Below are 26,828 nucleotides of genomic sequence, written 5' to 3' on the forward strand. Positions count from 1 at the left end.
CTGTTTGAGTCACTTTACTTTATATAGATCAGCCTGAGAAGTTTTATAGGGAAATTTTAAAATGTGAACTTGTTATTCTAGTAATATATCTGAGACAGAAAGTTTAGATCCTGATTTGACTTTTTAAAAATTCATCTGGTGCTTTCTTTTAGGATTATAAACAGAAATATTCATGTTGAAAGTGTTGAAAAGGGAAAACTTCAAATTCTATGTATGTGTCCATGCAAGAAGGAATAAATGGTCAAAACTTCTCCATCACTGTTAATTTGTCCTCTCCCTCCCAGTGCAAGAGCTGCATCAGCCCTTTACTTACCCACTGGGCACAAAATTTAAATATTTGTGGCTAAAAACATTTAAAATGGAACCATAACCCTCTTGGATGTCCCATGATGCTCCTTTCTCTGACAGAGGGTTCTTTCCTTTTGGAGAGTGATCACAAAATGACTCAAAGATAAAGTATTAGCACTACCATTCTAATTATTACTTTTTTAATATTGTGCAGAAAAGTGATTTTTCTAAGGACCACATGGTAGACATGTAGATGAGTAGACGGCTTATTTTCTGCTTTTCATAGAGTGAATTTATAAATTGTTACTTCTGCCACACAGAAATAAGGTCTAAATATTTTTTTCTAGACCAGTACATGGCAGTGCTGCTCATCATTGGCATCCTTGATTGATAGTGTAGAGGTGGGATTTTAACAACTTTCCTTGTATTTGTATGAACTGTAGGATTCTTATCCTACCCTCATCTCCGACTTTCATGTCCTGTGTTGCCACCTTATAGAATACATGGAACCACATGAAAACACACCTGCAAGAGCTAAAACTGCTAATTCCTTTCTATTGCAACTGACACACTGAAGGCTAAACAGTACATTTTTAAAGTTATACATTTGGAATTGCTTTCTCTCTCCACCTTCCATTTAAGGTGCTTTTTCCTTTATCCAAAACAGTGAACAAAAGTAAATCAGGCAGTATATTAAGTGGCTGGAGACTGAATATCATCTACTGAGCAGAACTGAAGAATTATAGCCAGAATTTGGCAGAAGGCTTACCTCTAATTCCCGCATACAATATTTTGTTAACATATATATTTATATATATAAACTACTCTCAGTATAATTCATTTTGAATTAGAAAAGTGAAGGAAACTGATACAAACCTAAATGGGAAGAGTAGCAAGTCAGAAGGGAATCATCTGGATTGCTGACAAACTGGGACAAGTAATGACTGTGGCATGGTCACTAATGTAAGCTGAAATAAGGGGCTTGTCCTCTCTTTATGAGAGAGGGACAATTAATGATAAGATCTGGAGCCAGGACAGTCTGTGCATCTGTTCAGTGGTTCAAATGCAGAAGAAACTGATTAGAGAAGAATATATTCTTAAAAGGAGAAAAGGGCCTGAGGCAACTCAGTGAGTCCTCAAAATAAGCTTGGCAACAGATGACACTGCATCTCCAATTTAAACCAGAGGGTGCAGAGAACCATTATCTGGTGGGGTTCTTGTCCAGTTCAGCCTGTCATGTCCTCCCTAAAATCCTTTAGAAAAGCAACCAAGAGCTGAATTCCTGTCTAATAGTCATACCTACACCTTTTTCAGTGGTCATCTGCTCATTTGTGTCCAGGGTCTGCTGTTGACCTTGGGTTGCTTTTTTGCTCCCCGAAGTTAAACCTGAAATAATAACAACAGGAAGAGACAAGAGAATGCTAAGGATAATTGGATGATGTGACTTGAGCTGTATCCAAGAGCACAGGAAAGAGTGTGTATTTCCAAAGCAAATTTCTAGAGATTCAAGCAGAACCAGACATCCACCTCAGGGTATAAACTACTCGTGCTGGATGGAGTTAGATTATCCTGTTGCATCAAAGCCTATATAAACTTTCTACTAGAGCAAGCCCCATCCAAACCTGGCCTTGAGCACTTCTGGGGAAGGGGCAGCCTCAGTTTCTCTGGGAAGAATTGGTTCTCAGATGAAATTTCTGGGCAGCCCTGGCTACTACAAAAAAAAAAGCCATAAACAAATGTACAGCACCATCAATATACCACTATTTTCCTAATCACAAAACCTCACTCCAGCTGCTTTTGATTGCTATCATTATAAATTATTCAGATCTTGAAAGCATCAATTAATTGTGAAAAACTAGAAATTTAAAAATGTTTATTTTTAAACTTGGGATTTTTGCAAGCTATCATCGTCTCCATAAACTTTAGAGTTTGGCTTTCAGAAAAGGAAGATGAAAAATATCTGAAACATTAGGGTTTTCCAAGTATTCTCGGTCATATTTAGGCATGCTGTAAATTAAAATTCACCCATGGCTTACTGGAATTAGGCAGTGTTGTAGCTAATTTAGGAATGTAGACTTATTTCTTGTGATTTATAAAGAGGTCAGGCTAGTCTGTTTGCACTGCATATCTAATGTCTTGGGATTTTCCTAGTACTTTCTTTTGTTTCTGGTACTGGATTATCATTATGAATTTGAAGGATTAAAGGCATCAAAGATGTATTCCTCCATTTTTGTGTTTTGCTTATATTTTCCCTTATCTAACTTTTCTATGCTTCTGAGAAGATCTCTATAGCTCAAAACCTGACCTATTTAAACTACTTTTTCCTTTAAAAATATAACCCCATTTGTACATTTAATGAAAGGTTTTGAGAGGTCCCTAGCTGTTGCATTTCAGTGACATGGAGACATAAGTACAGACAATGTGCAGAAGGTTGGGAGGAGGCAAAGCACTATTTCCAGCCAAAGTGCTGAAAAATTATTGGCTGCCAAACATCAAGAGATTTTTGAAGTGTATTTTAAAAGTTATGTCTTACTTTTCACTGTCCCTGTGTGTGTAAGTTTATGGTGGCACTCCCAGGCTCACCTTGACAAACCTGCCTTCATTCTCAATAGTTTGCCAACATCTTCTTCATCCCTTTATCTGTAGGCCTGTGGTGAACTGTTTCTCCTCCTTCCATCCAGATCCTGGGCTCATTCTCTTTCTGCTCTTGGATCTGGCAAGGAAATGGAAGGCAATATCCATCTCTAGACAGTGCAGAATCCACACGTTGGATGTGCAAGGCAGGAACTGTTTCTTTACTATGGATGGAACTGGTTTTCTGTGGACTCTTGAAGATGTTGCTGCTTCTGTCTACAACCACTGGTCACATGTAAAATGGACAAGTGGGCTGCTGACTGCAGACAGAGATTTCTGTTTCAAAGAGAGCTGCAACTGCAGGGGAGTGTGCAAGGTAGGCTTGTGTTAGCCACCACCATGGCATTCACTTGCCAAGAAATTGGCAGGATAAACAAAGCAATAAAAGCAAGAAAACATCATTACTGATAGATCAGCACTCCTAATGTCTTACCCAGTAGCTCTACAACCTGTAGGGAGGCTTCTTTCTCCTCCTAATTATTCTTCACTTTACAATCTCATTGCCACTGAAGCTAATCATACCTTTGACCTTCACAAGAAGGTCTTCATTGTTGGTGTGTATGAGGTGCCACAAAGTATACCTCCATGTTGTTTGCTCCACCATTTGGGTGAGGAAATTCTCCTTGATGGTCCCCAGGAATCTTCTTGATTGCTCATGCCCTGCTGTGCAGTCTCTCCAGTGGATATCGGGGGGTTGAAGAACCGCATAAGGACCAGAGCTGCTCCTATCTGTCTCTAGAAGTCCTCATCCTCTTGTACTTTCCAGTCAGGCAGCCTGGAGCAGACTTTACCTTCCTCCTCTAAGCCAAAAGGTCTCACCTGTCTCCTCATCCATCCTCTGGCATAGCTGCATGCACCCTCAATGTTTTCTCACACGAGGGGCAAAGCCCATTTCCCCTCTTTGCATCCTCTCCTTCCTACAGAGCCTACATCTCTCCATTGCAATTCTCTGATCATGGCAGCCTTTCCACCTTGTCTCCATGATCCCAGGACTAGATCCCTACAGTTGCACTGGTTGAGAAAATAGGGAGGGTAGCTTACCTGGGCTTGTTTCTGCACACCCATCTGGCCTCCAATCACACATATAAAATAATTCTGGGGTTTTTTTTTTAATTTCATCCCTTTATATTTTAACACAAATCATCTCAGTAGAGTCATTGAGACATATAACACCCCTTTGATTAATTCTTACTCAGCAGTCTCCTTTTTAGTACTTTTTTCTATTAGTGGGTCACTCAAGCTCAGGATATTCTGTGATTCCATGGTTCCTTTTTCTATATTACTGAATTGTTACACTTGTAAAAGCATGTTTCATGAAGATTCAGTTTCCTGCACTTGAATTAAGGGAAAACCTATTGAATACCCCGAAATTTGTGTGCTTGCTATTGATCCAAGATACACAACTTCACAACAAACAGCTGAAAAAACCCACATTAATCTCTTCTGGGGTAAAGAAACCCATCAGCTTCTTAACGCAACGAAGCAGTGACAGATTTGGGTTGTTTGGCTCATCTCCTCTGTTTACTATACAGTTTAAGATATTGAACTATGTAATTAATGATTTGCTAAAATATAATCTCCTTGGATTACCTTTCATTGTCAGCGCAGCAGAAAACATGATCATTCCTCTTAAAGGCTTAGTAAGAGAATTATCTGTACTTTAAGGAGAGTTAAATTCATAGCTTCCTGAAAATAATTTTATTTTCCCAATTACCTTTTATCTTTCTGCAGTTTTCTATTAGAAGGTAAAATAACATCATCTATCTCTGTTAGGCACCACAGTCCAGAAAAATATTGCTGAACCTTGGATGTCATTAGGATTAAATATTTTTTCTCTTCTTATTTCGGGAACACTGATACTTACTTTTGAAAAGATAGATACAAGCTGGGTGTCACTTGGATTAATTAGACCCTGACCTCTTTTCTTTCCTGCTTTATAAAGAAATCTGAATTACATTTCAAACAAGGATCACCAAAATTAATCCAATGCACATTTCAGAGAGAGAAAGCTGAGATGATAGTTAATAACATAACAATGCAGAAATCAAATGATGAAACAAGTTTTGCCTCCTAGTTTTAGTGTAAACTCTAGCCAGCCAAGGTTTTTGGTTTTTTTAAAAATGGGATAAAAGTTATTTGTACTGTTTTCTCTTCTGACACAAGCCTATGTGCACTAGTTGGTATAGCTGAAAGCACCAACCCAGAGGTACCTTTACAAATCATTTGGCTCCACAAAGAGGTTTAAAAGGATTCTTTCAGGATGAAGAATTCCATAGCAACAAGTCCCCATTGCTTTCAGTAGATTCTGGCTGCATGACAAGCTGAGTTTTCTGTTGTACATAATCTGTATGACCATGTGGATTACACAATGTGTATGTATATATATGGAGTGTGTGTGTGCAAATAATTTGCAGAAAAACATGTCTGCTCTCTTCCTCACTGTGATGCAATGATAGCTTTGAAGCTCCAAAATGTCAGAAGATGTTGTTATAGTACCTGACAGAATTTTACATCCCTCTAACATAATGCCAGAGTAGTTCTGCTGGTTAGAGCAGGGTGCTAACACCAAGGTTTTGGAATCAATCCCCACATGGGCCATTCACTTCAGGGTTGAACTCGAAGATCCTTGTGGATCCCTCCCAGCCCAGAATATTCTGTGATTATTCAGAGGTCTCAAATTCTCATCTCTGTCCAAAAGAGAAGTCCCTTTCCCTCAGCTAATGCCAGTAAATTGTGTGCTGTCTATCCACAGAGTGCAGTTATTTAACAGAACACCTGGGGATCCCTCGAGAGCTGGTGTAGCAGTCTTCCTTAAATTATGTGTGCTAGGATTTCATCATGGCTGGTTTCCAGGAGCTTTAGTACCAGACTTTTGTTACTCCCCTTGGGAAATGCTTCAGCAGTTAAAATCTCGCTATTAGGAAAACTTTCTTTTGATAACTTCGGTCTGAATTCACTAAACTCAGGGAGAGAAAGAGAAGTGTCTAAGCCATGAAGTCTTCAGTTCAGGATATGAAGGTTAGAGTTCAGCAAATGTACCCAGCCTTTTTTAAAAGTTTCCCTAAAATCTATGTACATGGCACAGTTTTTGTGCTCTTCTGAATGTAGGTGGCCTTGAAAGTGTGAGCCTGAACAGAGATTACTTTTTTGGCTGGGGAAAGGAAACCTATATTCTTTTAAAACCAGACCTTTGTGTGATGAACAGAATTTTTGTGTCTGGTGTATAAAAATACATCCACACATTTTTGCCTATGTTCTCAGTGAAGGTTTATACATCTCATATACTGTACAAAATCAGGGATGCAGTGTACTGAGAGCTTAGAGCTACCCAACACAAACTCTATATCAACTGGTACTCATTAATTAATTCTGCTCTCTCAGGTTATCTAGTTCAAGCTCTGTCTAGCATATTTCTCAGTATTTCCAAATGTGATATGCTTTCACCTAACTATTGACATTCTTAGCAGGCAAGTCAAAACACTTCTCCAGTCACACTCAATTTTGCATTTGTCAAGGCTGCAATGGCTTTTAGAAATATTTATTAAAAAGGAAAATATACAGTTAATGTGAAATTTACAGCAAGCAGTTCTTTAGTTGTTTTCAAAACCCAAGCTGTCTCTGTTAATCTTGCAGAAAGTAAACAGCTTGAGATATATGTATATTTATCATAATATGCTACTATATTTGGTAGAAATAAATATATAAAAAATTTAAAGGAATGTATATAGAAACGTTCTTTGAGCTTCCTTTTCAAATTGCCTCCAGTTCCTTTTCTCCCACTGCAAAAGTACACAGTTTATAGACTGTGTACTTTTAAAGCATCAAAAAGTCAGATTCAGAATTTCTAAGTTAAATAAAACTGAAATTCTTCTAAGGCTCATTATCAAACAACATTAACTCTTTTTTTAGTTATTAACTTACTTCTTTAAAAGTATTTCTGTGATAGCAAGAACCATTAATGCTTCTGTATCTGTGGTACTAACTACTGTAACATTAATGCCAAATCCCAGTAATCCATAGAGCTTATCCTGGATAGAAAAGCCACTGAGATAAATAGCAGCAGCATATGACTAAATATTTTTCTAGCACAGAGATGTTGTATAATTAATATAATAAATATTTCTCCTCCAGCATGCAAGTTTTGTTGCATCTTGCTGTGAAATTCCTACATGTTAAATCATTGCTGATTCAATGTATGAATGAGCAAGCAGACACAGGAAGCTCAGTCAACTTTAATCAATTTTTAAAAACTATTTAGCATCTCTAGTAAAGCATATTGCATAGAGGAGGAATGGCAGGCAAAATGCAAGCAGGGAATATATTAGGAGGCAGCTATTAGAGGTTGTCTTTGCCACAGAATTTTTGAAATTGCCATGTAATGTGTTTTAAAGCAGTTGGGGTGGGTTCCATTAAAGCCACCCCTTGACTTTCTGTAACTCAGAGGGGTGTTTCATGCTGTTCTGTACTCAAAATGTGTCATGAAAATGTAAATTGTTAGAAAGGGCAGAAAAAACAGGCATTGAAGGAAATTCTTTTTCCATCTCTAGGAATTTTCAACAAAGTCCCTCATTTTCAACAAATTCCCTGCTTATTCCTGGGAATTGTATGCCTGACTACTTTTGCCTTCAAATTCTTCCACTGCTGAAATTCTGTGCATCCTGCAAGCAGCAGCTTTGGGTTTTTTCAGAGGCATTCTGCTTGAAAAAATAGGACAGGCAAAAAGCAGAACAGATTGCACAGAGTCTGTGCTGGCTCCATCCTTTGAGGTTTTTGAGGTTTTTCAACTGGACAAAACCTTGAGCAATCTCATCTGAACTGCAGCAGAGACCTTCAGTGGCCCTTTCCAAGCTCAGTGATTGTATGATTCACCTGAAAACAGGGGAGAGAGGTGATGGAGAGAAGGGTGGTCTAATGAAATGGGGTAATCACCACATCAAATATGGCTGTCAGGAGCAGAGCGGTTTGGGGTGGTTTGTGTCATGATGTCTCTCAGCTGGCATGTTTTCCCCTGATATGTAAGAGTGATATACCAGAATGACTGAAATGAGATCATAGAAGATGTAGGAAAATAAAAACAGGTGGCAGAGAATGATTTCCCCAATGGAATGAATACGAAATGGTCATTAAAAATGCTTCTGGCTTGAGACCTGATATTTTGGAAACTTTTACAACGAGTTAATCTAAAGGTCTGGGATTTGATGCCCAAAGGGAGCTTTGGAGAAACTTATCAAAGCTTGGCAGTGAGTACAGGTAGAGGATGAGTAGTTGATGTTGCAGTTGAGCACCAGTGACTTTGAGACAAGGAAAGTGCCTCAAGAGTGCTACTCCTCCCAGCCCAGTAATCAAGGTCATTGGGCCAACAACACGTTATTAAACCTTGTCGAGAAAGATAAAAAATTACAAGAAATATAGAGAAATTGCTTCTTTCTTCCCCCCAGTAAATTTCCTTGGCTCATTTTGTGCCTTTTGGAATGAAATAATAAAAATAATCCAGTTTGTAGAAAATGACTGCTAATCACTTTAAGCAGCTCACTGTCTACCAGCTCTGAAAAAATAATTCATGTGGTGTTAAGCTCACAGAGCCTGTTGCATTGTGATATTTGGAGACTGAGGTAGCTTGTTCTCAGGAAAGTCTAAGCCTGATTGTAAATCTGTGTCTGCTCTTGAGGAAGGTGAGACCAGCTACCTGAGTAGCTCATTGAGACAATGGAGAGTTTTACCTTGTGGTAGTGTAAGTTATTAGCATTCCAGCTAGGCTGATTTTACTGAGACACTCTTAAAGAGCTGTGGTTGTAGCTCTTCTAGTATTGTGTCTTACTGAATAACAAAATGTATTCACAAGTCCCCAGGCAAGGTGAGACAAACCTTACAGGGAGCTGTGGAGAGAGATTTAACATCAAATGGTTGACTCGACCTTCAAATGCCTAAGCTGTATGTGCTGGTTCCCCTTGGGTGACGCTTTCCTTGGAACTGTAAAACACCCTTGTATAGATCCACCAGGATGAAAAACAGCCTATCATTTGTGGAAGCACTTCTGTACTCCAGGTGAATATTGGCAGGATGTTTTTAGAGGGGAAGAGGGCAAAACCAAACAGGAATCAGGTTTAATGTGAGAAATATTGCTTTTTCTATTCTGCATTTATGAAATTGTCTTTTTAATTGGAAATAGTTTTGTAGCTGTCCTGCAGACAAGATCCTGCCATTAGGAAATCTTACTGGTACTTTATTTTCCTTGTCAAAGTATGCTGAACTTCAAAGAATGAATTACAATCTCTATTACCCATCTCCTTGGGAATGGGTTGCCTGGGACTGCCAGGGCTGTGTCAAGGCCTCATTAGAAGAATTGGAAAAGAGAATATGGATTTGGACCACACACTAGAAAGGATCTGGAGAAGAGACAAGAAGATGCAGTTCTGGTGCTGCTGAAGAAGATGGCAGCTTTCCTGATGCTGAGGAAGATGGTGAGGAGATTGCTGTTCTCTTGTCTGTTCTTATGACTCACAGGGTAGCAGATAGAGCTTTGTTCCCACAGTGGCATCCACATTGTTTGTTTGCCCTTTAATTCTTACCCACGGGCTCTCAATGTGCTCCAAACATCCCAACCCTTCCATTACACACCCTCTGGCAACTCTCTGCCTCTGCCTATCCCTCCTGAAGAACTTGGAACCTTCCATCAGGGCACTCCAGTCACTGGACCCATCCCAGCAGGTTTCACTTATGCCAAGGATGTTGAAGACTCAAGCTCCTGTTTGTTCCTTATGCAGAGTGTGCTGATTCAGAAACATTTCAGGTGAGGTTCTCTACAGCCAGCACCTCGTGGGGCAGATTGAGGGATCCCATCAGTGCTTATTTCCTCCAGTTTTGGCACCATGCCATTGCCCATCAAAACCAGCCTGGCTTTGTCCCCTTTCCCCTGCCAAGCTGCTTTAAAGCTCTGTCAATGAGCCCTGCTGGTTCCTGTGCCAGAGCTCTTTTTCCCCTCTGAGAAAGGCCCATCCCATCAGTAGACCAGGTGTTGAGGAGATCCTCCCATGGTCAACAACCCCAAAATTTGCATGGTTTTAGATCCTAAAATTATTAGGACAGTGTTGCATTTTCAGACATCCATGAAGAGCTGCTGGAACACTGAAAGCCTGATCTGGCCTAAACAAATAAACATAAAATGATGATTAATTTTAATGTGATGTAAAAATAATACTTTAATAATAATTTATTTCTCATTGAACGGATTATTTTTTCTGTGATGGAATTTGAGTCTTATATTCTACTGCACAATCAATTTCTTAAGCTAATTCACACAAAAAACAGAAAACTTAATTATTAGTAAAGCCCAACTATTTTTACATAATATGAAAAGCAGATTTTAAGTCACTTCTAGTGGTTTTATTCTCATTTTTAGAGTCGAAAAGACAAAGTTTTAATTAAAATTTGGCAGGCAATTCTTTAGTCATTAATCTGGTCTGGCGCCTTCTGCTATTTGTATAAAAAATGGATTTGTACAATTTAAAAATTCATTCCTAATAAATGACCAATACTTATGTAGGTTTAATAGACTGAAGCATCTAGTGCATGGAAAGCAGTCAAAGGCTTTTGAATTAATTGTGTTCTTCACTGCATTACAATAAGGTCCAGTATGGTAACAGATGAGCACCCTTACCCTGGGATTTTTATGGTTATTCATCCAGACTTTTTCCATAGCCCTCTATAAATCACCTTAGCTCTGTCACAGAATACTGCAATGTGGGGAACTAAATACCTTATAATCTCAGATGTTCAGTGTCCTTAAGATAATGCTTTAGGAAAACCAGATGAAGCCAATGAAGTTGAGCAGCTAACCAGCAGGACTCTGAAGGAGGAAAAATACCTTCTAAGAACTTTTTAGGATGCTTTATGAATACTTTATGGAAAAATACCTTCCAAGAAGTTTTTGGGATGCTTTATGAAGTCATAGCCATGCTGCAGCCTACCTGCTGGGTTTTGCAGGCATTACTTCAGAACATGGATCGCAGCATGAACTAATTTGCTATTTTTTTTTCTATTTTAATACCTAGCAGTGCTTATGGCAGTTTAACAGACTGATGGAGGAGAATGTGCATATTAGTCTTCTGAACTCTATGCTTGACACATAAAGTGCTTCTGTTACCTAAAATAACTCTAATTAGTCCCATTCAGCATTTCCCTACAATACAGCATTTGATGATTAGTTTTATCCTAAGTAGTCTGAGCTTTACAGAACGGGTTTCTTGCTCTGTCATGGTGGTAGAGGCTCTCCTCAAAATCAGCTCAAAATATTAGTGTGGCCACAATTATTCTCACAAAGAATAAAAAAGGCAAGAAACAAGGAACGAGGTATAAAACACAGGAAACAAGGAATGAGGTACCTGCATTTCTGATGGATATAAATCTAATTTTAAATTGCTCAAGGTTTGCAACAAGTTCTGTTCTTGTGCTCTGTGCAGGGTTATAGGAAATAACTGAATAAAGAGACAATAGAGCTGGGGGAGTGGTTGGACTTGGTCTTAAAGATCTTTTTCAACCTAAAAAATCCTTGCATTTATTGACTACATCTTCTTTAAGTAAGTAAGTACTTCTGGACATCTGAGGATCCTTTTCAATGCATTCAGTCCATGATCTTTTTCCAGTACTTCAGGAAGCAGATATTTCCAATACAGGAAATGCACAGGGAGCACAAAGTGGGGTATGTTAGAGTGTTTCTCTATCCATGTCTCCTTTCAGAATGGCAAGGCCTTTCTAGAAAACTGAAGTGACAAAAGTTTTCCTTTGTGCTAAAGAAAATTGAATAAAAACTGGGTGATAGATGAAGGATGCAGTGTATAAACCACACTGGAGTTTTTTGTTCAGAAACTGAGCTCTAATCCATGAGGTAAATTCAGATGATAGCATTACCAAACATGGCCCTGTAGGTGTTTACTTTTTTATTCTGATTAAACTCTTGCAGGGAAGAAAACATGCATTCACCACCTATGGAGATGTTTTAAATATATGTAACATTTTTTTCCTGAGTGTTGGAATCCCTTTCTGCTTTTTTACTTTTTTTTTTTCCCAAAAGGAAAAAAATATATGTTAGAAGAAACAGTGAGTGAGTAATTCACTTCAGCTAAAGTCTGAAGGTTTGGCTTGATGGAGCATCTCAAAAAAGTGAAAACCCAAAGGACAAACTCCTTCACACCCTCCAGTTAATGTTTGCCCCCAGGTCTAATTGATCATTAACCTTTCAAATTACTTTACATTACGATTTTCAACTGCCTGGGAAAGGAAATTCTTCGGGGAACTACATATCCATTATGCTGTAAATGCCTTTAAGAAAGAACCTCTGGTACATTTGCTCTAGCCTGGGGTTTTCTGGTCCATGGGAGATTCCCTCCAGCTTTGGGCCACAGAGTTGTGTGTTTATTAAGGGCAGATGGAAAGGAATGACAACAGGAAGAAAATCTGGTTTATTTACATAATATTTTTTTTATGTGTAATAAAAATGATACATTTTTGCAGTCTGTATATTTAGCTTTGTTTTGTGATTTATGTTGTGTTCTGTCAAGTAGGGTGACAGGATCAGGTGAAAGAGCAACTGAGCATGAAAAATTGCAGCAAATGTGGCAGAGTGGTGGAGTCACCATCCCTGGAAGTGTTTAAGAAATGACTGAATGTGGTACTTAGTGCTATGGTAGAGTTGACAAGGTGGTGATCAGTCACAGGTTGGACTCAATGATCATGGAAGTCTTTTCCAACCTTAATGATTCTGGGATCTGTGAGAAGAAATGGTATCATATTGCTGTCATCCAGGCCTTAGGGGTAATGGAAAATAGTTCCCAAGGCTCAGCAAGGAATGGGAACCCTTCATCAGCACCCAGAAGATTGCTGAGGAATGAAAATTAAACCTGGAAGCAAGAACTCACCTGCAATTCAACCTGGAGGCCAGAAGAGCAAGGAGAGAGTTGCTTGTTGAGAAGAAGTTTTTTTGAGTAGTACTAGTGTTGTGATTTTCTCAGATATATACAATAAAACTCAATATAATTTTCCATGTCTGTAAACCTCACAGAAGTCACTTCCCCTTGTTTCCACATGACTGGGCATGCAGGAATGATCACAACTGGAGGCTTCAGAAGGGTTGCTCAAGGGTTGTCTCTTGAGTAAGAAAAGAAGCCAGAGCTACAAGACCTCTGACAGTGAGGATAAAGTACAGGCAGCTCTTCCTCCCTTGTTTTCTGCTGGGTTCTTCTGAAAAAAAGCCTATTTCGTATGAACAGTATTAACAAATACTTTCTCATACCACCTGTGTCATAATTTCAGTCAATATGAAGACTTTCCTATTGTTGCAGGCAAAGCTGCTTAGTTCAAGTAGTTTGCTCTAAATCAGAATTAAAGTGGTTTATTGATTTAGGAGCAACATATCATTAACCAGCAGCAAGGAACTCTGAAACTGTGATCATTCTTAGCAACACAACAGGTAAACAAAAAGTCTAGACACATAAGGTCGATGAAGAACCTACAGAGTTCCCAATACCCTTCTATAAGCAGTACCTCACAGATTCAGCTTCCCCTTCCACTTACAAGTATTCTTCTTCCCTGTAAATGAGATCATTTTTGGAACAAGACCCTCTTCAGACACCTCTGTATTCTCAATTCAGACACTGCTGACACTGGCATTCTTATCTGACATGTTGTTATCCAGCCCTTTTGCCAAGGCTGTGCCGTGGGACTGACCACCTCACAGGCATCAATAACCCCATATGAGTCAACTAACCTATAATGGATTCATTCATCTTCATCCCTTTTTTTCCCTATAGGCTCTTTTCTTTTAATAACAAGGCTTCAGCTATTTTTGCAATTTTTTGTTGATATTATCCAAATCCTGCATGTCTTTTCCTGTCAGTCTGCCCCTTCTTATATTTCTAATATATTTGCCCAGACAATTCTCAGAGCAACAGCAGCAGTTGAAGGAGTTGGCCTTCAACGAGATATTGTTCAAAACAAAGGAAAAAAAAATTATTATTTATTGTTGTATAGGCTTCTTTGCCCATCCCACATAGGATGTGAGGGATGGAAGATTAAGAGGAAGAGAAAGAGGGTCAGTCCCTAAGGTACTGAGTTTTCACTCAGGGCAATGGAGAAATAGAGTGTTCCTGTAGACATAGTGGCAGATCAGCAGAGGAAGTTCAATGAAGTATTGGATGTTAAAGACAAATTCCATTGATCTATAATTAGTACTGGACTCACACATGCAGCCCATTAGGTTATTGGACACATCCCTAATATTAAAAAAAAAGCTCATATTGCTGTGCAAGGTCCCAAGTGTTCAGCAGTTAACAGCATGTGGTTCTCAAAATTTGTCTCATCTCTTCAGCTCAATCTGAGATGTATCTCAAATCTCTTCTGGAATACTTGTGGATGGTTTTTGTTGGTTTTTTTATTTTTCACTCTTGATGTTAAGGAAGAGATTTACCAGGCCTCAAAACTCATTTTCTCCTGAAAAAAATAAATCCAAAATAAAAAATAAAAATAAAAAATATAAAAAAAACAAACACGAAAAACCAAAACCAAGAAAAAAAAAAAAACACAAAACCTTTTTAAATGTCCTTCTAATTGATCCTTGTGAGGGTCAAATACAAATTAGTGAAGTAATTCTGCATTCATTCATGCAAAGTTATGAAGTGAAGCCATTGTTATCCAACAAAATGGTGAGTGAGGAAGAGAATGAGACTAAATCAATGACATTGGGAGGCACCCCTGGATATTGCCAGGTCCCATCCTCCTGCTCAAGCAGGATAAGCTAGATATAAATAATTGGAAAAATCTTGATAAATAAAATTTTAGAAATTAGAAAATTATTTGAAATTTCTTTTTTCATTTTTAAATGGTATTTTTTTTAATTTTTTTTCTAACTAGGAAGAAGCTGATTTAATTTTATTTCTGGTTTTAATTGAAATGGGCTCACTTTTAAGCAAATCTAAAAGGGAAAAGACTTGAAAAATTTTTTTTCTAGATCTTAATATTTTAAGTTCTCTACAATAAATTAAGCTTTTGTTTAAAGATCTTTGTATTATCCCAGAGACATGATTATGTGGAGCTATTGCTCCTGTAATATCTTAATATGGGAGTTGAAATATTTTATTTTATTTCTTTGGTAAAGCTCTACCACAATATCAGAAAACTCAATAAATTCTCCATCCTGATTTAAAAGTCTTATTTGTTGTCTTTTCAGAGTGTCTTTGCAGATTGGAACTTGTAATGAATAGGTTTGAAATTTTGACACTGATGGGTAAAATGTGTCAAACAGTTCATGAGCTTGGACTGCTGGCATGACATGCCATAATGAAAAAAACACTAAACTGGCAAATCATATTTTGAATGAAGATTTATATTCTCAAATGAGGCCCTTTTAACTCTCATCTTTGCAAAATTAAAAAAGCCAGAAGAAAAGTAAAACAAATATAAAAATATTGATCACCCACAAAACAGAAAGTGATTTTTAACCTGTTGTATCTTATATATCAATCAATAGGATGAGAGTAAATGGTTATGGGTCTGTCAGTGGTTTCTGGGATAGTTATTGTTATTATTTATGGATTTGTGGGGGGGTTTGCTGTTGTTGTTGTTGCTTTGGGGTTTTTTGTTAAGGAAAATAGATGCAAGAGATACAAATCTACTCCTCACACCAGTTACCTCACAGGTTTATGTGAAAATATATCATTTTAAACTCTCAGCTGGAGAGGATGTGACCATCATCATGCAGGGGGACCTGTGGAGGATGGGGAAGGGTCCAGGCAGAGCAGGACAGAAAAGCCTAATCCCAGAGTAGGCAAAGATGCTGCAACTGTGTGGGCAAGATCAACCTGTGGCTGGTGAATTTGCTGTCCAGGGGAAAGAGGGGGAAGCATAAGGATGGGGTGTGCTTTACAGGATGCTGTAAAGGCAGTTTTTCATGGCGTGCTTTTTATTCACATGCTGCTGCTCCCTGCTGAGGAAAGGCTGAGGGAGCTGGGGCTGCCCAGCCTGGAGAGGAGCCCCAGGGAGAGGGGACTCAGCCCTGGCTGTCCCTAGCTGTCCCTGGCTGTTCCTGGCTGTCCCTGTGTGTCCTGGGCGTCCCTGAGTGCCTCTGTGCATCCCTGTGTGTCTCTGTGTGTCCCAGTCTGTCCCTGTGTCCCCCTGTCTGTCCCTGTCCATCCCTGTGTCCCTGTCTGTCCCTGTGTCCTCCTGTCTGTCCCAGTCTGTCCCCGTGTCCCTGTCTGTCCCAGTGTCCCTGTTTGTCCCTGTGTCCCCCTGTCCGTCCATCCCTGTGTGCAGGGGTCAGAGCAGGCCCAGGCCCTGTCCCAGGCCCAGCCATGGCCCCAGAGCCCCGGGCAGGGCCTAAGCCCAGCCCAGTCTGTCCCTGTGTCCCTGTCTGTCCCTGTGTCCCTCTGTCTGTCCCTGTGTCCCCTGTCTGTCCCTGTGTCCCCCTATCTGTCCCTGTCTGTCCCTGTGTCTCCTGTCTGTCCCTGTGTCCCTCTGTCTGTCCCTGTCTGTCCCTGTGTCCCCTGTCTGTCCCCGTGTTCCCGTCTGTCCATCCCTGTTGCAGGGGTCAGAGCAGGCCCAGGCCCTGCCCCAGGCCCAGCCATGGCTCCAGAGCCCCGGGCAGGGCCTGAGCCCGGCAATTCCCCCGAACAGGAGGCAGAACTTCTGCCCTGGGCAGGGCCAGCCCTGAGCAAAGCCCAGAGAGGCTCTGGGGGCTCCTCCCTGGGAATGTTCCAGAGCCACACGGACACTCTGCTGTGCCCTGGGCTCTGGGATGGCCCTGCTAGAGCAGGGAGGTGCCACCGCCTCAGCCACTGGGGCCCTGCCAGCCTGAGCCACCCTGGGGCTCTGCTGTGTGGTCTCACCAAACCCAGCCTTAATCGGGCTCCTTTTCATCCAAGATGATTTTCTGGGGGGAGGCAATGATGGGCATGGAGCAAAAACTGCATTCAGAAAAGAGACTGTTTCTTCCTTCTCTCTACCCCCATTACAGACAAATAGTAAGGAAGCAGAATGATTCATTTTTACAGAAGGGAGGAGCTGGACTTGCCGTGCCCTGATGAGGACTGTCCTGGTAACGGTGGCAGCAGCTGTGGCAGCTGGGCTGTGTCCTGTCCCCTGGCTCTGCACCACGGTCCTGCATGGGGACGCGTTTGCTGCTCATGGGCAGAGAGAAGGCGGCCAGTTCTCTCCTGCATTTTGTGTGTGGAGTAACAGATGTCATGGCCAAATGAAGACAGGCAATACTGAGGGGATGGGACACAGATATCTCAGCAGTTTTTAGGAAATTCTGCCTATTTTGGCATCAAATTGCCAGAGAATAGGTTTAGATTCGCAATTAGGAAGAAATTCTTGCCAGGGAGGGTGAGGCCCCTGCACAAGGTGCCCAGAGAAGCTGTGGCTGCCCCATCCCTGGAAGTGTCCAAAGCCAGGTCAGATGGGGCATGGAGCAACCTGGGCCAGTGGAAAATGCTCCTGCTTGGGGCCAGGGTGTTGGAATGAGATGGGATTTAAGATCCATGCCAACCCAAACCATTCTGGGATTCTTTGATTCTGTGTTGCAGAAAGTGGATCTCAAGGGTCAGAAAAAGTGCAGAGCCTGTGTGTGCTGAGGCTGTCCTGATGTTTGTGCATTGATATGAGATGGTCAGCAAGACCCTGGAGTATGATCAGTGATCTTTTTCCTGACTGTAGCACGCCTGGAAATACATATAAATAAGTTTGGTGTCAAAGCTGTGCAGCTGGTCATGCTGTGTGTCCCTACAGGCTTGGACCTGTAGTGGAAGTCCTACAGGCTAAGATGGACATGGCAGGCAGGTGGGACAAAGTGCAGATCCCTGTGGTGATCACAGTGAAGTGTCTTGTAATTGCTGCCTTGAATAACCTTAGAAAGGTTTGCTTTATTTTCTAGTTTAGTTTTTATATTTGTCTCTGCTCTGTTCTGGCTGTACTCTGTAATAATATAAAAGTGTTGTTAGCAGCTTGGCAATCCCAGAATGAAATGTTCTGAAATTTTAGATTAGTTGAAATGATTGCAATTCTGGCAATGAGCACATTCATGATTCACAGATACACCAAAAGAAAATAAAAGAAAAGCTACTGAACACCTTTCATTGTTAAAACCTGATTGAACTTTCATAACTAGAATAAGCTGTTAAAAGTTTTTAAAGTACCTCTGTTGATTTTTGACCCAAGTCTACATAAAAATAAGTTGATTGAAGGGTCATCCTGAATGTAGAATTTTGTATTCCATGAAGAGTATAAATTTAGGGAGGGAACAATCTGTCATGGGTTTGTTTTCCAATATTAAGATAAAATTCAGTCTTTTATTCTTTATGGCACACAGACTATGAAGAGTTTCTTACTCAGCCATAGGGTAGATGTATTTTGACCCAGTCTTAAGTCAAGTTTAAAGAGTCTTTTGCCTTTCCTTCATTCTGTGGATTTTGGTATCAAACCGAAATTGAGCTGATCCAGTCAGGTGAAAACATTGTTAACATAACCCATTCCTTTTACCTAAAATTTCACAAATATATGACATAGGGGACCATGCTGCTGTATTTGAGTATCTCCTCCATCCTCCAAACAAGCAGGTGAAATGTGTTTGGGACCAAACACTGGAGGATCACTGAGCAAAGGTTACAAGTGAGCTGCCTGCTGTGAAATGCTGATCTTTTTTTCTGCTTGTCTGTTTTTACCACAAAGTCTTTCACTGAGTGAATAATTCAAATTCCAGATGATGTCTTGTCATTGTCTGCAGTGGGCAATTACCTACTTTTATTGGGTTCTCCTGAAGTAAAACCAAAGAAGGGGAAGAAATTGTCTCAATAACATCATTAGTGTGCAGTTCCTTTGCTTTTATGGTAGCTACACATTTACAAAATTTCCTGAACTCATGTAAAATTGTGTATTTGATCTCATTGGGGTAGAATCAGAGTGACAGAGAGAGAAGTTCATCCTATTCCAATCCTCTGCCATGGGCAGGGACACCTTCCACTAGCCCAGGTTATTCCAAGCTCTGTCCAACCTGCCCTTGGACACTTCCAGGAATGCTGATTATGCATGGTTTTCTAGGAAACTTCCAGATGTTTCTAGGCAAGGGAGAGCACTCAAGGATTAAGAAATCTAGTTTAATGAGATACCTAACCAATTTTTTTCCTGCCAGCATCTTATTTTAAACAGGTAGGTATGTCTATGAATGAAAGCAATTAAATTACACGCTTGCTTAAGTAGCTCACTGAACCCAGCTGTAATGAATAAGCAGAGTGATGTTGTGCTGCTTTTGTTTCTCAGAGCAGGCAGCTGTCATTACTCTGCTTATCTCCATTTTTATGCCCATTTAAATGCCCTGCATTTGTGAATGCATCTCCTGTTCTCAAATCTTCATCAGTAATTCTTAAAAATAAACAGTTCTCGGCAGACAATGATCCTTTTGTCACACTTGTTAAAGTCTTTAAGTATCACCTTTCTGTTTTGAAAGACATATTTTAATTCATTTGCTTGTCATGTTGTGAACAGTTTAAAAATAAAGCACAGAATTCTAGAAACACATTTCTTGTGACATAGTCCATGTAGCAATAATTTTTACAAAAGAATGCCTTCCTACAGACCACAAACAAATTTTCAATGATTCATAAATAACATCAGGGTATCATTTAGCCCCTGTTGCTATAGGACACAAAATAACACGATGTGCACACGCAGTTCTCTTAAGGTAAAAAGAGAACTTTTAATTTCTGATTTTAACAATTATATATTTCCAAAAGTGACAGTGGATTGGAGGGTGACAGTGCCACCTCTCCAGTGACACTGGACAAACCAACAGACCATCAAATTTCTCTTCCTCCATAAAAGAATGCAAAACAATAAGTTATTTACAGAAAGTGTGTGAGAAGGTTCATTACAAGAATGTAAACATCAGAAGGCTTAGAAAACCTTAAAAAATCAGGGAGACAAGCCCCTCTGAATGCATTGGCAAATGTGAGGTAGGGAGGGAGAAATGGAAATAACTAGAAAAAGGGAGATTCAGGGGGAGAGATACAGTGGGACAAAGAGATAGATTAAGTAGAAAATATCACCATTCCTGGATCCTGACAGCATCCCATTGGTCCTCTTCCTCTGTTCTGCTCAGTGGTGAGGATAGTAGTCTTGTCAAAGTGATGGTTGCAGTCTGGACCTGGTGGCAGAAGCCCAGGAAACAGAGCCCAGGTTCAGGAAGGCTCATCTGAGCCTTCCTGAAAGCAAAGTGAGAGTATTCTACACCAATCAGTAACAAAGGTATGTATGACTAGGGTCACTCAAGCTCCACCGAAACATAGAGAAACCAAATAAAAATGAGGAGTAAATGGGGAAAACTGAAGGGAGACTCCATTGTAACTGATGGGATCAGCTGACAGGCTGAACCTGTCATCTCCCCTCTAAGGCTGCCTATTGAGTGAGAATCACACTGTCTGCCCTGAATACTTTTGTTGGGGATTACAGCTTGTCTATGTATTGCTTTGAATACATTTTTGCTGTCAGACACTATCACCAAGAATCCTTGAACCTTAACCTGTCACAATTTGATATTAATAAAGAGTGCTACTCTGTGAACTGTCACTGTGAATCCTTCCTGGGCACTGGCAGCAGGGAACACACTCAAATAAAGGGGGACAGCTGCTGAGGGCTCTCCCTTGTGCTGTTGGCAGGGTTGAGGAAATCTCCCCTTTCAACATGACCTCACATATGTTGTTTGACACGCAGAAAATTGTCCAGAAAAATATATTTTTGACCATGTTAGTATTTAACAATGATTGGTCTGTTAGACTGATGACACAAAGAAATTGATTGGCACTGCCAGCACCCCTCATTAAACTGGTACACAGTTAATTATATATATGAGATATACATATCATGATAATAAAGCAGTCTTTCTACAGTATATTCAGAAAAATCTTCTAAGTAGAAAATACATTTTGATGATTGCTGTTAATTAAATATTAGCAATGCTTTAGCATTCTATGCACTGGTTTAAATATGCACATTCAATTCTATTTTTATCAGTTCTGCAAAATGTTGTAGATGCTTTTATTTTCCATGATTTCATTTCCACTTCTGTGTCCTCTCTTAATATTTCTATGGCATAGTGCCATCTTGGGGATGCTGTGAGCATCTGAAAGGACATGAAACAGACTGAAAGAAAAGCAAAATATTTTTGCTGCACTATGTTGTTGGTGGATGCTAGGACACTAAAAATAAATGTCATTGAAATCCAGGACTCTCTAAAGTACCAAGAGTATCACAGCTAATTCCATGTCTATAGAAATTACCACAAATTCTTGAATGCAGCATGTTAGCTGGTATTTTAAACTTGTGAATTCTAGTGAATAGAGAATCTCAGCTTTTCCTTTAAAACTACATTTCTCCTCTAATTAAAGAGAAATGCTGATGTAATCCTAAAAGATTTGGAAGCTGGAAAAGAAATTGTATTCTGCTAATGACTATGACAATATTTTGGGGTATCTTTGTCCTGATTTCCAGTATCTGATAGATTTATAAAGGGAAGATTTCTTCTTAGTGTGCAAAAGAGGTGCAAAAATACAGCAACTCACATTCTTGTCATTTTTAGTCTGACCTTTATTAGTAGCTGGCAGAAGTTCAGAGCATAGTTTGAGCTTTCAGGACTGCCTCTGCTTCCATGATTCCCCAAAGCAAAACCAGACAGATCTGCTGACACAGTGCAGTACATGCACACCATTGTCCTCAAACTATTTCAGGGTTTTATGTCCTGTGGTGCAATCACACCAAGGGACCACTGCTCCATCACCCAAAGCAAACACCAGATTTTCCTGCACATTTATTTGCAGAACATTAAGAAATGTTCCACTTAACGGAGACTGCTTGTAAATTCTCTGGAGAGAGATTTCCCAGCACAGCTCCCTGCAGCCTAACACAGAGTCCTTCCCTGCAGCTCAACAGGAGCTTGAGAAATTCCAGCCTGAAACAGTGCTGCTGCTGGGGGTGAGTTTGCTGTTGGGTGAAGGGCTGGAATATGTACAGGAGGTGGTTCTCATTTCAGGAATTACCCCTTTAATCAGCAGCTTTGGGGAATATTCTCGTGCCCTGCCCAGGTGCAGCTGCTGCTTTTTCCTCTTAGTTGTTGAGTTTGTGAGGTCCTCAGGATGGGGTGAGAGATGAGGAATCTGACTCCAAGTTCTCAGAAGGCTGATTTATTATTTTATGATATTATATTGTATTAAAGAATGCTATACTAAAATTATATTAAAGACAAAGGATAAAGACAGAAGGCTTGAGAAGAATGATAATGAAAAACATGACTGACTCCTCAGAGTCTGACACAGCTTGCTGTGATTGGTCATTAAGTAAAATACAACTCACATGAAACCAATCAAACATGCACCTGTTGGTAAACAATGTCCAACCACATTCCAAAGCAGCAAACACAAGAGAAGCAATCAGATAATTATTATTTACATTTTTCTCTGAGGTTTCTCAACTTCTTAGAAGAAGAAATCCTGGTGATTTTTCAGGAAATATGGCAGTGACGCTTAGCAGCTCAGCAATGTGGACTTGTGCCAGAAGGTGCTACAGTGGGTCTAACTTCACCACCTCACCCACAAGTCCTTCTCTGTTTGCAAAGAAGGGCCCAGCAAGGCACCTTCCCTCACCAGCTGTGTCAGGATGTTCTCTTTCACACACTCCAGGAACCTCCTGAATTATTTTTTCTGCACTGTGTTATGTTTCCAGCAGACACCTGGTAAGTTGAAGTTCCATGGGATCAAGGGTCAGCAATAGCAAGACTTCTTACAGCAACCTCACAGAGTGTTTCATCCTGGTTTGGGGATCTTTTACAAAATCCCACCAGGATCTCTGCCTTGCTGGGCTTCCCCCTGATTCTCACCCATAGACACAACCCTCTCCTCACCATCACCAAGCTCCAGACCATCAAAACCCTCCCTCACACCCAGGGCTGCACGACCATCTCTCATTCCTCACCTGGCTCTTCTGGAGAGTGTGCAGCCATCCATTGCACCACTCCAGTTGTGCCAATCATCCCACTGTGTCTCTGTGTCAACAAGTGCATCACAGCTTTCCTGCTGAAGGAAAGTATTGGCTAGAAATGCTCCAGGGAAAATGAGAAAATGTGCTTTAACTGCTGATTTCTGATGAATGACTTGGGCAAGAGTTGCAGCAAAACCTATGTGCTAAAATGGCAAAGGCAGTGAGCAGCAGCTAAATGTTTAGAAGGAGAACAGGATACCCCACCGCATGACCTGTCAAAGGTGAACAAAAAGAGCCTCAATCTGTTAAAAAATTTGTGTTGGTTCATTGGCCACATAAGGTTAATGGCGAGGATGCACAGGCAAATGGAAAAATGAGAAGTAACCATTTAGCTTATACAGAAATAAATATAGAAATATATATAGAGAAATATATATATAGGATGTCTGGGGGAGATGCAAGAGACAGATGTGAAAGAGAAAACAGAGCAACACCAAGGGATTGGGACAAGAAGAAAGGAACAGCTCAAAAAGCTACTCCTGAACCCTGTTGCAGTTATCTATCTTGTAGTCATCTGCTTAATTTGAAACTATGACAGACAGTTTTTTCCTTCAAATTATGAAAGCTGTCATATTTATAGATAAGGCTTTTAAAATCCTTTGGTTATCAGAAAAGATGTGACTCTTTAAGGTGTCTGTGAAACACCCATTGAAACTGTCACATCAGTATCCAAAATGCAATGATAACTCAGGTAATTCAACAAGATAAGCATCTGAACAAGTTGGGGTTCTGAACAACTTGCTTTTTGGCAGATGCTTTAAAATGATATTGTCTTACCACACAACATAAATTAAACTCTTTAATTGTATGGAAGCAAATCCTTTTTTCCTTTCTAATTTATAGCGCTATTTCAACCATGACTCTATTTTCACAGTTCAGGAGATTATTCTTCCATATTAACAAATATTGAATCCTTTTAAGTTGGAGTTTGTTCTCCAAAACAAATGACAGATTATTAAAACTAAACATGGCTTTTGCAACTGCCATTATTTAAAATTGCTTGGAGGGTCTCATCAGGCATTTTGTTTGTGGCATTTGCTAGCTGGTGGTGACAACCTGGGGTGGTACACACTGCCCAGCTCAGGTGCTCTGTGACTTCCCTGCTACCAAAATCCAGGCCCTGCAAAACCAACACACTTCCCCATCTTTCCTCTTCATCACTGATATAAGCTCTTTATCAACCTTCTGAAAAGAAAATACGCGGTTTCATCTGGTCCCAGCATTGTTTCTTGCACTCTGAGAACCACAAACAATACTGATCCTGTTCTGCTAAGCTTCTTTCTTGTTAATTCTGGTTTCATCAGCTGCCTTGCTTGCTTGTGTGCCACTCCTGTGCTTGCCTTCAAGATTTTACCACTTGCGTGTGTATTTTAAATACCTCGTTTGGCTGACTCTGACATTAAACTCTCCCCCTTAGACATTGGATGTTCTTCCCAAGTTTATGCTTATCTGTGTAATAAGATTATGACATAGGAATCTAATCTGCTAGTTACAGGGTGGCAAAATATATACTCTATATTATTTATGACAAAATATATACTATATATATTTATGCTATTTTTGTGTGTTCATATCTGTTTTCAATGCAAAGAAATATGAGATGAGCTTTCAAGTCCCTTCCAAAACAAGCAATTTTATGATTCTGTGATTCTGTGATTTGACAGTGTTTCAGAGTACTGAAAACATGAGGTATTTGCAACATGCAGTAAACATATGAAGGTTTCTTGCAAGAAAACACTGGCTGTGGATCAGAAGTTTGTGTTTCATTACTAATTTGTAGTGCTCAACAGAGGAATGTCTACTCTTCGTACCTGAAGCAGCATATTTTAGAAATACTCATAGTAGTGAAAAATTAAATCATGTCTTGTAATAAAGAGGAGAAAATGATCTTTGAGAATGGACCAAGGACAAAAAAAATTAAAATGTATATGTTCTTTCTACTTTCTCTGCTGGCTGGTGTCTGGGGCATTCCCTGCTGACCAACTTCTTCCCAGCCATGTATTTTTAATTATCCAACAGCTCCTGAGCTAGCACAGCCATGCTGATGATTAACGTGACTATAGACAGGGCAAGGGGACCTCACTTGAATAATTATCAGCTTTCCATGTAGTCTAGAGAGGCTTGTAATCCTTGAATTGACTTTTAGGAAAATTCAATGTCCAATGCCAGGAACACATCAGATTGTGTATGACCTTTGGTGCTAATCAGGGAGTTGTATACTAACGAGGGGTGCTTATGTTTGCTTTTTTTCACAGAATCAATAACAGCTTGTTATGCTTAAAGTGCTGCTTTATATGAGGCTATGATCAGCTGAGAAACACTGTGAATCAGATCCTGTTCACAAATTTGCCAGATATATTACATTATTCTAGAATTCCTTGATAATCGTAGAGCTGGGTCCACCAGAGCAGTCATAAACCTTTACTGAATTTTGTCATTTTAAGTAAAAGTAAAGCAAACAAAAGCCCTAAACATTAGGAGCACTATCTATTTTCCAGTTTTCTTTCAATTCACGGGTGTCAGTGGAAATTATCTTTTCTTCAGGCCTTCAAGTCTTTAACTTTCTCTCTTTGTTTTACCTTATTTTGAGGTAGACATACAGGAACACAGGAAGATTTTCTGCTGTAATTTGAAGCAGACATACAGGAACACAGAAAGCTGTTTCTGCTGTTTTCCTAAAGGCAGTTTGGTGTTTTCACAGGAACAGCCTCAGCTGCTTTTGCTTTCCCCCAGGTTGTCACAGCAGAGCCATGGATCTGGAACATGAGGATGGAGTAAAGCAAAGCCTTTAACACCTGCTGTTCACTATCATCACAGGTCTGTCCAGCTGACCACTGGGGATCTGGAGTTATGCCACACAAACAGGGGAGTCTATGCTTCATTTAAATACTTATTGACTGAATTCAAGGACACAATAGCAAAAAAAACCCAATAAACCAACAACAATAAATACACAGCAAAGACCGAGAATAGCACAGCACAAACACATCAAGCTCACACCTGACTCATCACTATTAAGTGCGATTTCCAGCCCACACCAGGGATGGACCCCTGAAAGTCATGGCACCACTCAGACAGCACCTGGACACCTGGAGAGGAACCTGCCTGGCACAAGCCACTGAGAAGAAGGGTTGTTCTGGTTGTTCACCCAAAGTAGGTGCAGCACTTGGTTTATTCCATGACATTCCACTTGATTTATTCCATGACTTCCCTTATTCCCTTCTGTGTGCACTGAAGACAAGGCTCCAGTGCTTTCCTGTAGCAGTCAGGCCTATGGCAGCTCTTTCTGGGAAGTTTTCAGAATGTTTTCCCCAAACATTTTTGTTTTACCATACTACATTTACACCATGAAGTCTTCTGATATGCCCGTTATGTGGATCATCCTGCAAAATACTAGTTTTGACTATTTCATTTAACATTATATTTTATTTACTGTTGTTAATTCCTTTCTAAAATTATTTAGGGGGCTGACACATTTCTTTATTTTCATCTGGATTTTACATCACTAATCTCCACTGTATGCATCCTTCCATCTATATTCTTTTATCTTTTTTTCTTGTAGCTCTGAAGACTACAGCTGTAAAGATTATGTGCATATTTGTCTCCTGCAAGGTCACAGCATCAAGAGAAGGCCACTCAGACTCATCCACAACTGTTTGAAGGACTAATGTCAGAAAGAGCAATACTAATTAACTTTCTTTTATTTCTCAAATAGCTGAGATAACTCTCCATGTGGTACATTTGTGCAAGTTACTGTGGTGTATTTGCTTTCATAATTAACAGAAGCAAGGACACAGAAGATGCTGTAGCCTGGAAACAGCAATTTTGTATTCATG

The sequence above is a fragment of the Haemorhous mexicanus genome, chromosome 9, assembly GCF_027477595.1.
Source record: "Haemorhous mexicanus isolate bHaeMex1 chromosome 9, bHaeMex1.pri, whole genome shotgun sequence".
NCBI lineage: Eukaryota > Metazoa > Chordata > Aves > Passeriformes > Fringillidae > Haemorhous > Haemorhous mexicanus.